This window comes from Lissotriton vulgaris, chromosome 10 (genome assembly GCF_964263255.1).
Source record: "Lissotriton vulgaris chromosome 10, aLisVul1.2, whole genome shotgun sequence".
In the NCBI taxonomy this organism is placed as follows: Eukaryota; Metazoa; Chordata; class Amphibia; order Caudata; family Salamandridae; genus Lissotriton; species Lissotriton vulgaris.
Genome location: NC_141698.1, coordinates 844,435,024 through 844,449,940, shown reverse-complemented (window position 1 = coordinate 844,449,940; position 14,917 = coordinate 844,435,024). Strand labels below are relative to the sequence as shown.

The following is a 14,917-nucleotide window of genomic DNA, read 5'->3' as shown; positions in this document are numbered from 1 at the left end:
GAGCTAAGACCAACGTCTTGAACATAGTTCTCTTTTTACTGTTAACCAGTGTAATTCTCGTAAAAGCAAAGAAATGGCAGAGTGACAGGAGAGCTCAAATAACAAGTACTTAACTGTACCAGTTGCATATACTAAAGAAGATAATGGCAGAGAACACTCCGCTCTCCAATGAGAGAATCCTTCCTTCCATGGCGTAAGACCCACAAGCTGACCACGGCACACTGAAACAAGATGGGTGGGATAGTTTTGAGGATCACGGATGCGACCTGAGCAAATTCGCTAAGCCGATTTACAAGTGACTGTGAGAATAACCTTCAATGGTTGTACTTTATGCACTCAAGAGAGCGCTTTTTGTGGAACAAGTCTGGTGTTCCATAGTTTTCCACTGAGATGTCCACAAATCTCAGGAGCCAGCCTTACAAGATCTCTAAAAAAGCTACAATTCAATTGACTATCATGGCTCTAAATAATCAAAGACATTTGATATATAACTGTTTGAGCTAGTCTTTTTTTCACTTTGGGTGGTCTACAACCAAAGTGACTCTACTAAAACCGCTAATACTGGGTATGACCATCACCTTTTTAATGCATTGCATTTAGCAAGGATTCTGCACTATTTGTGAATTGTATTATATTATTGTTAAAATTATCTTTATTTGCACAAAAATCGTTATGTACTACCCTTAATTATTTGACTCTTTTTGTCTAAATTCAAGAAAAAGCAATAAAAACTTTGTCTCACCAACTGTGCGTTGTCTCACTTTGCAAAACCCAATGTCCTGGTCAATATATAGAAAACATTGTTTTGTGCGAAAATGTTTAAGTCATAATTTAAATAGCCCTTACCAATAACAAATAATAAGTTTATTTGGTATAACTATATTTTCTATTTAAACTGTTAGAGCTATTATATTCATTGTATATTGTTGATGGTCAGACTAAGTTCCAGGGGGTGATATGAGCTCAACCCACTTTTCCTTCTTTCAGAAGAAGATAATCTGGCAGGCCCAAATAAAGATCGTTGGCATAATCAAGGAGCAAGATGACCAGTGCCTCCACAACCGTTCTCTGAGCTTCCCAAGGGAGTATAGTTAGGATTGCTGTTATTCTCCTCTTGAGGCTGAGCCGGGAGGTTGAATTTTTTAATATTGTGTGCTGTACTCTATTTCTCTTCCCTTGTGTCCGTTCCCCCTCGCACTGTTTTTAAAACTTGAAATCGGACCCTCGACTCCAGCAACGTTAGCGACGCTCCCCTCACTTGGCTAAGACTTTGTTCTTTAGTTTATTTGCACTCCTGCCTGTCCTGGGAAGCGGTCGACTGTTAGACCGGCTCCAGGTAGGACTATAGAGTGGCAAGGAAGTCAGGCAGCGGCCATCTTGGTGAGGGCTGACGCTGCACGTCGCGCTTCGAGCGCTTAAAATCAGGAACTCTGTGCACAAACAGTGATTGCTGTTATTCTCCTCTTGAGGCTGAGCCGGGAGGTTGAATTTTTTAATATTGTGTGCTGTACTCTATTTCTCTTCCCTTGTGTCCGTTCCCCCTCGCACTGTTTTTAAAACTTGAAATCGGACCCTCGACTCCAGCAACGTTAGCGACGCTCCCCTCACTTGGCTAAGACTTTGTTCTTTAGTTTATTTGCACTCCTGCCTGTCCTGGGAAGCGGTCGACTGTTAGACCGGCTCCAGGTAGGACTATAGAGTGGCAAGGAAGTCAGGCAGCGGCCATCTTGGTGAGGGCTGACGCTACACGTCGCGCTTCGAGCGCTTAAAATCAGGAACTCTGTGCACAAACAGTGATTGCTGTTATTCTCCTCTTGAGGCTGAGCCGGGAGGTTGAATTTTTTAATATTGTGTGCTGTACTCTATTTCTCTTCCCTTGTGTCCGTTCCCCCTCGCACTGTTTTTAAAACTTGAAATCGGACCCTCGACTCCAGCAACGTTAGCGACGCTCCCCTCACTTGGCTAAGACTTTGTTCTTTAGTTTATTTGCACTCCTGCCTGTCCTGGGAAGCGGTCGACTGTTAGACCGGCTCCAGGTAGGACTATAGAGTGGCAAGGAAGTCAGGCAGCGGCCATCTTGGTGAGGGCTGACGCTGCACGTCGCGCTTCGAGCGCTTAAAATCAGGAACTCTGTGCACAAACAGTGATTGCTGTTATTCTCCTCTTGAGGCTGAGCCGGGAGGTTGAATTTTTTAATATTGTGTGCTGTACTCTATTTCTCTTCCCTTGTGTCCGTTCCCCCTCGCACTGTTTTTAAAACTTGAAATCGGACCCTCGACTCCAGCAACGTTAGCGACGCTCCCCTCACTTGGCTAAGACTTTGTTCTTTAGTTTATTTGCACTCCTGCCTGTCCTGGGAAGCGGTCGACTGTTAGACCGGCTCCAGGTAGGACTATAGAGTGGCAAGGAAGTCAGGCAGCGGCCATCTTGGTGAGGGCTGACGCTACACGTCGCGCTTCGAGCGCTTAAAATCAGGAACTCTGTGCACAAACAGTGATTGCTGTTATTCTCCTCTTGAGGCTGAGCCGGGAGGTTGAATTTTTTAATATTGTGTGCTGTACTCTATTTCTCTTCCCTTGTGTCCGTTCCCCCTCGCACTGTTTTTAAAACTTGAAATCGGACCCTCGACTCCAGCAACGTTAGCGACGCTCCCCTCACTTGGCTAAGACTTTGTTCTTTAGTTTATTTGCACTCCTGCCTGTCCTGGGAAGCGGTCGACTGTTAGACCGGCTCCAGGTAGGACTATAGAGTGGCAAGGAAGTCAGGCAGCGGCCATCTTGGTGAGGGCTGACGCTGCACGTCGCGCTTCGAGCGCTTAAAATCAGGAACTCTGTGCACAAACAGTGATTGCTGTTATTCTCCTCTTGAGGCTGAGCCGGGAGGTTGAATTTTTTAATATTGTGTGCTGTACTCTATTTCTCTTCCCTTGTGTCCGTTCCCCCTCGCACTGTTTTTAAAACTTGAAATCGGACCCTCGACTCCAGCAACGTTAGCGACGCTCCCCTCACTTGGCTAAGACTTTGTTCTTTAGTTTATTTGCACTCCTGCCTGTCCTGGGAAGCGGTCGACTGTTAGACCGGCTCCAGGTAGGACTATAGAGTGGCAAGGTAGTCAGGCAGCGGCCATCTTGGTGAGGGCTGACGCTGCACGTCGCGCTTCGAGCGCTTAAAATCATACGTTCATGGCTCCGCGCAGCGGACGCGCATTGCGGGCGCGCCGATCGCGCGCCGGAGTCAAGCCAGAGTCCTGCCCGTCTGCGCCCGTCCGCGACCAGACGGGACGCGGGACAGGACCCCCTGAGCACAATGTAGACATGCTGACACCTGAGAGAGCGCTCTCCCACAAGCCTTGCAGCTACACTCGCGAGATGTTACTTGAAATTGGCAACACCTCCACGACACCATGCCTTCACTCCATAGAACCTAGCGCCCTGTCATTTCGGTGCAACACATGCAATTTCCGCCTTGCTGATGTCTCCAGCTCTAACAGTACTGCTACTTGCCTCAATCTGATGCTACTCAACTGCAGATCCATGGCTAAACACAAACGGGAACTTCGCGACCTTTTAATACACAATGACTTCGATGTATTGTTTTTAACAGAAACCTGGCTTGAAGAATCTTCATCACCTGAAATACTCGAGGCTGTTCCAGTTAGCTACAGCTTACTGAGAATTGATAGGCCTATACAGCGCGGTGGTGGCCTCGCAATGATCTTTAAAAAGGAACTGGAGTGTACTCTAACTCACAAAGGCATCACTAACAGCGAATGTGGCCTTTTCACCATTAAAACAACCCCCCACACGACTATAACTGGGCTTCTCATTTACCGGCCCCCTGGCACTGCCACGCCTTTCTGTAATCAACTAATTGAAACGGCGACGCAATTAGCTATCAAACATAATTACTTCATGATACTTGGCGACCTTAATCTTCATCTTGAAGATTTACATGCCAAAGAAGCTCAACTTCTGAAGACAGCCTTGCATGCGTTGGGGATCACTCTGCTCTCCACTTTATCAACACACAAACAGGGCCACCTTCTCGACCCCATCTTTGCGACCTGGGAAGGCATTAACATACAACCTCCGGTCCCCATCATATGGTCAGATCACCATATGATTATGTTCAATATACCCAAGACCAGATCTAAGAATAATGCCCATAAACCGTTATACGCCAAACGTCGCAATTGGAAAAACTACACTCCGGAACGCCTCTCTGACGCATTAAAAATTGACCCTCCCCCCCAAGGTCAATCCCTTCAAGACACCTGGAATTCTTACGAACTCTGGCTGAGTAAGGCACTTGACAAAATCGCCCCTTGGACTTGTAAGCCCCCAGCTAGGCGAACTAAATCTGAACCGTGGTTTTCAGAAAAACTTAAGGCAGCTAAAACCCGATGCAAAGTGATTGAAAGAAAATGGAGAAAGAACTACTCCATGGAACTGAAGGAGAAATACAAACGTGAATTAAAGGTCTATCAGAGACTCATAAAAGAGGAAAAAAGTCTCTTCTACCAAAATAGAATTGAACAGGCTACAAATCCCTCCAAAGAATTGTTTAGGATTTATAAAGAACTTACAGACGCATCGAGCCTGGACACGCAAGACACGTACTCCGATGAGTTATGCGAAGAAATTGCGGATTTCTTTGTCAACAAGGTAGATAAGATTCACGCCTCATTCCTCGCTCCCTCCACACCCGGTACGATATCTCCCTTTCTCCATAAGACCACTCTCACCCACTTCCTCACTCCTGACAAAGCAAAACTGTCCAGCATAATTAACAGTATTCACTCTGGCTCCCCTAATGATGTATGTCCATTAGACAAATGTAAAGACATCATGGACAACACTCTCCTGGATCAAATAAGCCATCTCATCTCTCTCTCCTTCAAAGAATGTTACGTCCCGGAGGCGTGGAAAAACGCCCAAGTCATCCCTCTGAAAAAAAAACCTAACATTCCAATCACTCAATTTCAAAACCTACGGCCAATTTCCCTACTGCCCCAATGCGCCAAAATAATAGAAAAAATTGTGAACATTCAACTCATGGCGTATTTAGAGGCAGAAAACATCCTCCATCCCACCCAATCTGGCTTTAGACCTAAATACTCCACAGAAACTGCTGTCTTGTACTCCACGGAATTTATCCGCAAGATGGTGGACGAGGGTGAAACCGCAGCGTTGGTCATGCTAGACTTAAGCGCCGCTTTCGATACGGTGCTACATGCCACGCTGTTGTCCCGGCTTTCTTACATTGGAGTAAAAGATGATGCGCTGGAGTGGATTAAATCCTTCCTCACCAACAGAACCTTCCAGCTCCATTGCCCGCCTTTTAAATCATCCTCTCGGATTGTGAGCTATGGGGTTCCACAGGGCTCTAGTCTGAGCCCTACTTTGTTCAACATCTATATGGAACCCCTAGCTCAAATCATAGAGAATTTCGGTGTGGGCATAGTTAGCTATGCCGATGATACGCAGCTCATGTTCAAGCTTACTCCGGATACTGATAAGAATGCTTCAAATTTCTCGGAGTGCATGACTGCTGTCGCCGGATGGATGGACAGTAACTGCCTCCGGCTGAATGGTGACAAAACTGAGGTGTTAGTGATAGGAAATAAAACCTCCCTTTGGTCCCAAGCATGGTGGCCTTCATCGCTTGGTGAATGCCCTCAACCGGTCGAGAAAGTTAAGAACCTTGGGATCATGATCGACTTTGACCTTTCAGGTAAATCCCAAGTTCATAAGATCATTGGCAAATGCATCGGAACACTAAGAATTCTTAGGAAAATCATCGACCTAATACCGATTACAGCCAGGAAAACCATCGTACATGCTCTTGTCACACCTCACCTGGACTACGGGAATGCCCTTCTTCTAGGCATTAACCAAAAACTCCTACACCAGCTGCAATGTGTACAGAATGCAGCCGCCCGATTGGTACTAGGCCTTTCGAAAAGAACCTCGGCCAAGACAGCACTGTCCAAACTGCACTGGCTTCCCGTAAGGGAAAGAATAAAATTCAAGAGTCTCTGCCATGTCCACAGGATAGCCCACAACAAAGGCCCCTCATATCTAAGAAGCCTCATGACCATTCATCGTCCTACTCGCCATTTGAGGTCTTCAGGAATGTCCCTCTTCAAACTTCCCCGCGTTCAAAAAGCAAAAATCGGTGGCCGATCCTTTTGTTATCTAGGAGTGAAACTCTGGAACGCTCTTCCGATTCATTTAAGAATGGAACCCTCTGAAACTCTTTTCAGAGCAAACTTAAAAACTCACCTTTTTCCTCAATAACTCCGGCCCCTTGTTCCCTCCGTCATGACCCTCGGATGAGAGTTTTCAGCATTTAGCGCGGGGATACACAGATGTGCAGCCATGCGCTCAATAAATGTTTTATTATTTTGTTTTATTATTAACGCCATGGAATTTAAAAGAATCAAGGCGGCATTGTAACCTTGATCCATGATCGACTTAATTTAGTCCGCCATTTCCAATAAATCTGTTTCCCTACTGTGTCGTGGGTGGAAGCTGGACTGAGAGGGGTGTAATAGTTTATTAATTTCCAATTAATCTGAAAGTTGAGCATTGACAATTTTTTAAAGAATTTTTGGTGCCGCAGGTAGCAACAAAATAGGTCTATAATTAGACAATACTGACCTATTGCTGATGGCTTTTTCAACAGAGGAACAACTTTAGCCTATTTCCAAATTGTGGGGACTTTTCTAGTGCATAATGAGGTAGTAAACAGGTTGATGTATATCGGGTTTATGATATCGACCAACAGCTTCAAAATGTGAGGCGGACAAGAATCACCAGGAGAGCCTGATTTTCAATTCTCCAAACCAGTCCTTAGCTACTCCTGCTCAATTGTCTTAAATTGCAACAATGCACAGTTCCAGAGAGATGATGAGTTACAAAAACAATGCCTCACATCAGAAAACTGTTCTTGAGTTAGGAGATTTAGTTGAATATTTTTGATTTGCTCTTCAAAGAAATTTACATGAGTCCGTCTGTATGGATAGCTGTCTATCAGATACAGTCCCACAGGTAACTTGATCCCTGTAGTGACTACAAACAATATGAAGACTGTGACCTTGCATTAGGCTTTTTAAAGTTTGAGGATCTGTAATATGAGGAAATGCCTACCACTCAAGTGCATCTATTCCAATGATGACCTATTTCCAGTCTACTATACTGAAGTACGAATTTTGATGGAATCAAATGGACAAGCTTACATGAAGGTCTGTATTCTTTCCAAACAAAGGTATTTCAAGGTCATTTTACTATGGGACCATATATGGTCAACTTGATAAAGGCCATGCTACAGCACAGATATTAACCATAGTTGTCTTTTTCTGAAAGCTAGCTTACGGTGCAAAGACAGAGTCCTGAGTTTATAAAGTCGACATACACAAATATTGAGAATATCGTGATACAGAAAAATCGACAGGAAGAATTTTGTTGGCAAGAATATTGACTTGCAGGTAAGAAATATAGTTTTTGGAAATATCGAAGTTGTTAATATCGTTTGCAAAAATATAGGTGTCGATTAGCATGGCGGGGGAATCGCCACCCCCCTACTGGCGATGGCGATCTGCCTGCCAAAACACCCCGCCGGATGGCCTTTTACCACCGCCACATTAGCATGGCGGGGCTACCACGGCGGACGGAAAGACCGTCCGCCGCTATTCCGCTGGTAGGCAATCATCACAATTGCCTACCTGGCGGAAAAGGCCTGCAATATGGCGTGGTGCCTTGCAGGCAACGCCATCCATATTATGATGTTGGCGGTTTAATGCCTTTCAATGACGGAGACCCCGTCATGGAAAGGTATGCAGTGTTCACTTTGGGGGCCCGTTGCGGGCAACCAGAGGGTGGAGTGGTGGGGGGATGCACTTGGGGGGTACCCAACATTGACATACACAAGGTGTCAGGCACCGCGCAGTGCATATCATGTTGTGGCGGGTGATGCTTACAGCAACGCCCGCCACAATGCAATATACACAGGATGCCACCACCACCGTGGCTAATTGCCATGTCGGGACCGCCGCACCTTTGGCTGTCAGTCCCGTGCACCGTTATGGTGGCGGGCGGACTCATCGTAATGGACCCCATAGTTGTTTAGAATATCGATGTTTTAATTAGTGTTATGTATTTTAGTATGTATTTTCAAGTATGTGATCTATTTTTTTGTATAAGAATTTGTTTTGTTTCTTAATATTTGTGATACATTTTTAGTAGTGATTAATTTTATCTTCATCACATTTTGTGTTTTTAAGTTCTGTAGCGGATTGTGGGTTTATAGGGGTATAGAGTGGAAAGTAATCTAATTAAAATAAATTAATGATTATTATTTATGTATTATATTTAGATTTTATAGTGTTAATTGTGGGAATTATTTTATTGGTAATTATTTATTAATTAGTTGTTACTTATTTTTAATTAATTAATTTGGTAATTATATTAATTGTGTCATCCTGTTAGGGGTGTATTGTGTGTTTATAGGGGAATAGGGTTGGAAGTAATTTAATTACAATAAATTAATTCACATTTTTTATGTATCAGTATGTATTTAGTTTAGATTTTATAGTGTTAATTGTTGGAATTAATAATAATTAATTATTAATTAATTTGCTGTTAATTTTTATTAATTAATTAATTGGCAATTATGCTAATTGTATCATTTTTTTAGGAGCGAGTTGTGGGTTTATGGGGAATAGGATGGGAAGTATGTTAATTATAATAAATGTATTATTTATTATTTATTGATAATTATTTAACTTATATTTTATAGTGTTAATTGTGGGAGTTATTTTATTAAATATGTTTTAATCGGTTGTTAGTTTTTATAATTAATTTGTAATTAATATGTTAATTGTGTCATTTTTTCAGAGAGGGTGGTGGGGTTTATAGGAGAATAGGGTGGGAAGTAATCAAGTGAAAATAAATCAATAATTGTTTGTTAATTCATGCTAATAAATTAATAAAAATAACAATATGTCAATTGTGTAATTCATGTTTGTTGTAAATTGTGGGGTTTATAGTGGTAAAGAGTGGGAAGTAAATTCTTTTAAATTAATGAATAAGTTGTTGTCAATTGATATTAATTTATTAATGTAAAATTAGTTATGGAAATTGTGTAAAGATTTTTAGGTGTGGGTTGTGGTGCTTACTGGGGTAGAGGGTGGAAAGTCATTTATGTTTTTAATATTAATAATTAGTCATTATTAATATTTATTTATCAATTGATAAATATTTATGGTAAGTGTTTATTGTTATTTTGTGGTGTGTTTTGTTCTTAAAGGGGTAAAATTTGGGATGTAAATACATTTTTATTTGTTTTGAACACATTTAAATTAATACTATGTGTTTAATTGATAATTAATTGTGTTAATAATGGATGTACATTTTTTTTCAATTTAAATGTGGGTTGTGAATTGTTTGGTGTTATAGGGTAGAAAATAAAAAATATTACATTTATGTAATAAATGATGTTTTTGTTCATAAAAATGTTGTATTAAAACATATTTTTTGTTTTTAATTCATTTTTTAATGTTTTAAATAATCTTTCTAGGAATTTGTTAGACCTTTTTAACATTCTAATCTGTTTCTATATTTTGTAATATTGAAAACTTTTATATATGTTTATATAGTTGAATTTTTTTGTTTTTTAAAATAGTCTGTGTTGTTATTGTTAATTTCTTTGTTTTTAATTTTGAACTGACTCCAGTAAAAGTATTAAGTTTTACCCCTCTGCTATCCAACACTTTCCCTACTGTTGCACTCACTGGAGTGGGAATAGTAATTTTTACCCCTTCACTATCCAACACTTTCCCTTAATGTTGCACCCACAGATTAACTGATAATTATATTAACTGTGCTAATTTGTATGTGGAGCAGGTTGTGTGTTTATAGGGGAATAGGGTGGGAAGTAAATTATTGATAAAGTAATTATACATTTGTATTTTTCGGTATTGATTATTAATGTATTGTTTCTTAATTAATATTTGGTAAATAATTTGTATTAATTGATTAGTTTAATATATTAATTGTGTTAAAGTATTTAAGGAGCGGGTTGTGGGTTTATAGGGGAATAGGGTGGTAAGTAATTTAATGTTATCAAAGTATTTAATATTGTTAATTTATTGCTATTCATAATAAATTTTGGGGCCGATTCCGATCCGGTAAAATTACCGTCCGTACGAATCGCATCCGGAGCCGTCTCCGTACGACTCGTACACACGCCGTACGACCCGACGAGTATGATCCGGACCGGGGTATCAGGACGCGAGTCGTACGGTCCACGTCAGGTAAGGGCGATTCGTACGGAAAAGCGCACAATCACATACACACCGTACGGCGCGTACCCCCCATGATCGCAGGGGTATGCCGTGTACCCCTGCGATCACAGGGGGTACGCGCCGTACACCCTGCGTGCATGGGGTATGGTGCGTACCCCATGTACGCTGGGTATACGGCGCGTATCCCCATAATCGCAGGGGGAACGTGCCGTACCCCTGCGATCATGGGGGTATGCGCCGTACATGGGGGGGCCGTACCGTACCTGTTTCGGGGCAAACTCTGCTTTTACGACTGTGTACAGCTCCCGTAGAAAAAGGGTCGTACGGTGCGTACCCGACACGAATCGTACTTGCCGGGTCGTATAAACCAGCTGCGAACCGTACAGAAGTCGCGTACAGCGGGTTCCGAGTGATACTCGTACAGGGATTTGATTCATACTGTCTCTGTCCGATTCGTACGGAGTCCAGCTCCTGGTACGAATCGTACTTCGTCGTACGTACGGGGGACATTGCAGGGTACGATTCGTACGTGAAAAACGCTCCGAACTGCTATTCGGAGCGCTTTTTACCGGATCGGAATCGGCCCCTTTGTGTTCATTATTTATTAATTCGTTATTTCATTTTAAAAATTATTTAATTGATAAGCATGTTCATGTTAACCCTTTGCTATCCAACACTTTCCCTACAGTTATACACTCTGGAGTGGGAATAGTCATGTTAACCCCTACTCTATCCAACACTTTCCCTACAGTTGCACTCTCTCGAGTTGAAATAGTAATTTTAACCCCTACGCTATCCAACACTTTCCCTACTGTTGCATTCTCTGGAGTGGGAATAGTAATTGTTACCCCTACGCTATTGTATTCCCACAAAGCTCATAGAGAAAGCAAACCAATTAGACTTGTCAAATGATCTACAAGCTGGACAGGTGAATTTAAAAGCTGACATCTGTGATACAGTTATAGGCTTGCATCCTGGAACAGACAACTCAGACTTTCATTTGTCTCCTTCTGAGGGCTCTAAGCTGAGTGTTAAGTAAATAGGGAATAATAACACTCGCTTTACAGTGATATATATATATATATATTATATATATATATATATATATATATATATATATATATGTATATATATATATGTGTGGTACGAAGAAGAAAGACTGCACTCACGGGGGGTCAAATCCAGGACGGATTTATTGCACACAAGATCAAAGGTTCCGACGCGTTTCAGCTGTACGCCTTCGTCAGTTACAGGCGGCCGCCATGACGCTACAAAATATACACATTATTGCCTCACAGAATCTCACGGGAACTGTCTCACTGAGACACCATTTTAACATCAGGCACTCTCGATATCGGCAAAAAGTAAACAAACATGTTAAGAATATCGAGTTGGGTGAACACAATTGCATAAATGATTTAACTCTTAATATATATCAAACACACAAGGTTGTCCCCCTGGAGATCCCACTCACTGAGGGGTATGCGCACACAGGCCATAGACGGTTGCAATGTCAGCGCTCCCCCACACCAGCTCCAATGAAGCTAAACGTGTTTCAAATACTAGCGTACTCTTGATCACTGGCTGTTGTAATTCAAAGCATAACGGAGACACTAGTATTTGAAATGCGTTTGGCTTCATTGGAGCTGGTGTGGGGGAGCGCTGACATTGCAACCGTCTGTGGCCTGTGTGCGGATACCCCTCAGTGAGTGGCATATCCAGGGGGACAATCTTGTGTGCTTGATATATATATATATATACACACACACACACAGTCCTAAGGACTAAGGAGATAACGGCACTTGAGCCCAATGAAAAATAAAGTGATTTAATTCAAAGCAGCCAAAGCCACACTCAGCAGAGTACACAGAGCCAACAAGTCGGATTGGTATCCCCGTAAGCGGTGGCAGATACTCAGGCCACGTAGTTTGGATACATAAGAAAAGTGATATTTACAATACTTCGGCGAAGACACTCAGGAAAGAGGTCTGGAAATAATGGATGCAAGATTATGAGGAATATAGGAAATTGGAGGTGCACCAAAAGGAGACTTAAGGCCTCATTATGATGGAGGATTTTCCGCCTCCTCCTGGCCGGGGGAAGCCACCTCCGGCCCGGAGGAGGCAGAAAATCCTCTGCGGACTCACCAAAGACCCACCGCCGCATTACGATGGCTGGTGGGTCTTGGTCACTGTCTGCTGCTTTTCCGCCGCGGTCGGATTACAACCGCGGCGGAAAAGCTCTCATTTGGCTGGCAGTGTCTATCAGACACCGCCAGCCAAATTAGGAAGCATTTGTAAACATGCTTTTCCGCAGCGGTTTTTCCGCCGTGGGAAAGCATGTGTACTTTTGATTTTGGGGGCCCGTTGCGGGCCCCCAGGGTGTTGGCGGGTGGGGGGTGCACATGGGGGGTACCTATGGTACACCCCAGCATTTACTTGCACAAAGCGGCAGGCACCGCGCGGTGCCTGCCGCTTTGTGCATATAAATGTTAAACATGCACTTTTAACATTGCGGCGGGTGCTGCTTTAAGCAGCACCCGCCGCAATGTTAATATCCAGGATGTGACCGCCAGGGTGGAGGTCACATCCTAATCGCACATGAGGGAACGCCGCAGCCCATGCGGACGTTCCCTCATCCTCCGTCCGCGATCCTAATGAGGCCCTTAATTTGTAACCGTTTTGCTCGGATGGGTGTAGAACCAGCGTGGAGATACGACCAAGAAAGTTTCAGTGACAGAGCCCAGAGGAAGTCGTGGGGAACACCCTAGACGACAAAACACATGTTTGTTGGCTAGGCAAATCAAAAGAAAGAAAATTAAAGATCAAGAAAAATACAAGAAATTTGTGTCATATTAACTGATTTACTGAATAAGATGTAGTGTGTGCTCTGGAAATGTATGTTCTACATCTATGAGTGGTATGCCTTAATACACGTGCATCCACAGGAAAAATATAGACATATAGGGACTCTTAGGGATACACAGTAAGGACAAAGAGTGATCCGCAGTAGTGGGGATAAATGCCCTAGAAGGTCCACCCAGTGGTCAAAGAAGGGTGACCTTTTTTAGAGAAACAGAGGACCCCTACACTAACTCAGTTTGCTATTCGTAGGGACAATTATAACAGTAGGAAAAAAGCAGACTCTAGCAAACTTACAATAACCATTTGCCCTTTCTTTTTTAAGGTGTAAGATAACACACTAGCGACCTTCTGTATTTTATCAAAAATTCATAACCATATATTTTATCTCTTTTTTTCATAAATAGTTTTATCATTTTTCATTCAATTTTCATCCTAAATATGGCTTATTCTATATTTAAATTCATTTATACATTACATAAATTCACATATACAACACATATAAAGGAAAAATACAAAATTTTCGGTTGATGTAAAATTGAAGTAGGCAAAGCGGTGGAATAGAACTACGCGCGTTTCGGCCAGTTGCCTTCATCAGGTGACCGTCATTTGCAAAATACAGAACACATTACACACAAAAATTTCCAAGACTTCTTTTTTAAATTACTTTAGATATTTTCTAACGGACTTTCAGATCGCGTCGCACATAGGGGGTCATTAGGATCGCGGACGGACTTGCGTCCGTCCGCGACCCCAGAGCAGGAGGGAACCTCCGCATGGCATGCGGAGTTCCCTCCTGTGCAATTAGGATGTGACCGCAAGGGTTGCGGTCACATCCTCTATTTTTAACATTGCTGCGGGTGGAGCTTCAAGCTGCACCCGCAGCAATGTTAAAAACGCACGCATTGCATTTGTATGTAGAAAGTGGCAGGCACCGCGCGGTGCCTGCCGCTTACTGCATACAAATGCAGGGGGGTACCATAGGTACCCCCCATGTGCTCCCCCCACCTCCCCTTCACCTAGGGGGCCCGCAACGGGCCCCCGCAGTGAAGTTACACATGCTTTTCCACGGCGGAAAAGCCGCCGCGGAAAAGCATGTTTCCATACACATCCTAATCTGGCTGATGGTGTCTGAGAGACACCGTCACCATATTAGTGCTTTTCCGCCGCGGTTGTAAGCCAACCGCGGAGGAAAAGCTGCGACGGAAACCAGGACCCACCAGCCATCCTAATGTGGCGGTGGGTCTTGGTGGGTCCGCAGAGGATTTTCCGCATCCTCCAGGCCGGCGGTGGCTTCCGCCGGCCCGGAGGATGCGGAAAATCCTCCATCCTAATGACCCCCTAAGTATGGCGCCAAACCTTTACTTAAAATTATATCCCGCGTAGATGTAGTTATTGTGGTCTTCAAATTATTGTGCTCCCTGTCCTAGAATATCGCAGGTATATACACTCGAAATAGAGACTCAAAGAAGGGTCCTTAATGTAACTGAAGCATGTTTTTATGTATTCAAGCTAATCATATATTTTTTCAGATTGCCTTCTACTTACGGAACAACCACCATCACAGCATACGTGAGTTTTCTTTTATTTTAAAAATCCTCCCTTATTCTTATATGTAGTGCTTGACTGTTTTAGCGGGGGTCTTTTTTGTTTTCACCTCATCTATCTGATTCTTTAAATGAATTTGCCACTAGCGGGGGTCCTCTTCTGTGATCCTTGGGTGCTCCGAAATATGATGAAAACAAAGAAGG

General features: G+C 43.0%; 1 protein-coding gene across 1 annotated transcript in view; it reads right to left on the bottom strand.

Annotated features, from left to right (window-relative positions):
• Window positions 1–14,917, bottom strand: part of CUBN (cubilin) — a 1,372,460-nt gene that overhangs the window by 1,310,254 nt on the left and 47,289 nt on the right. The gene's annotated exons all lie outside the window — the stretch shown is intronic.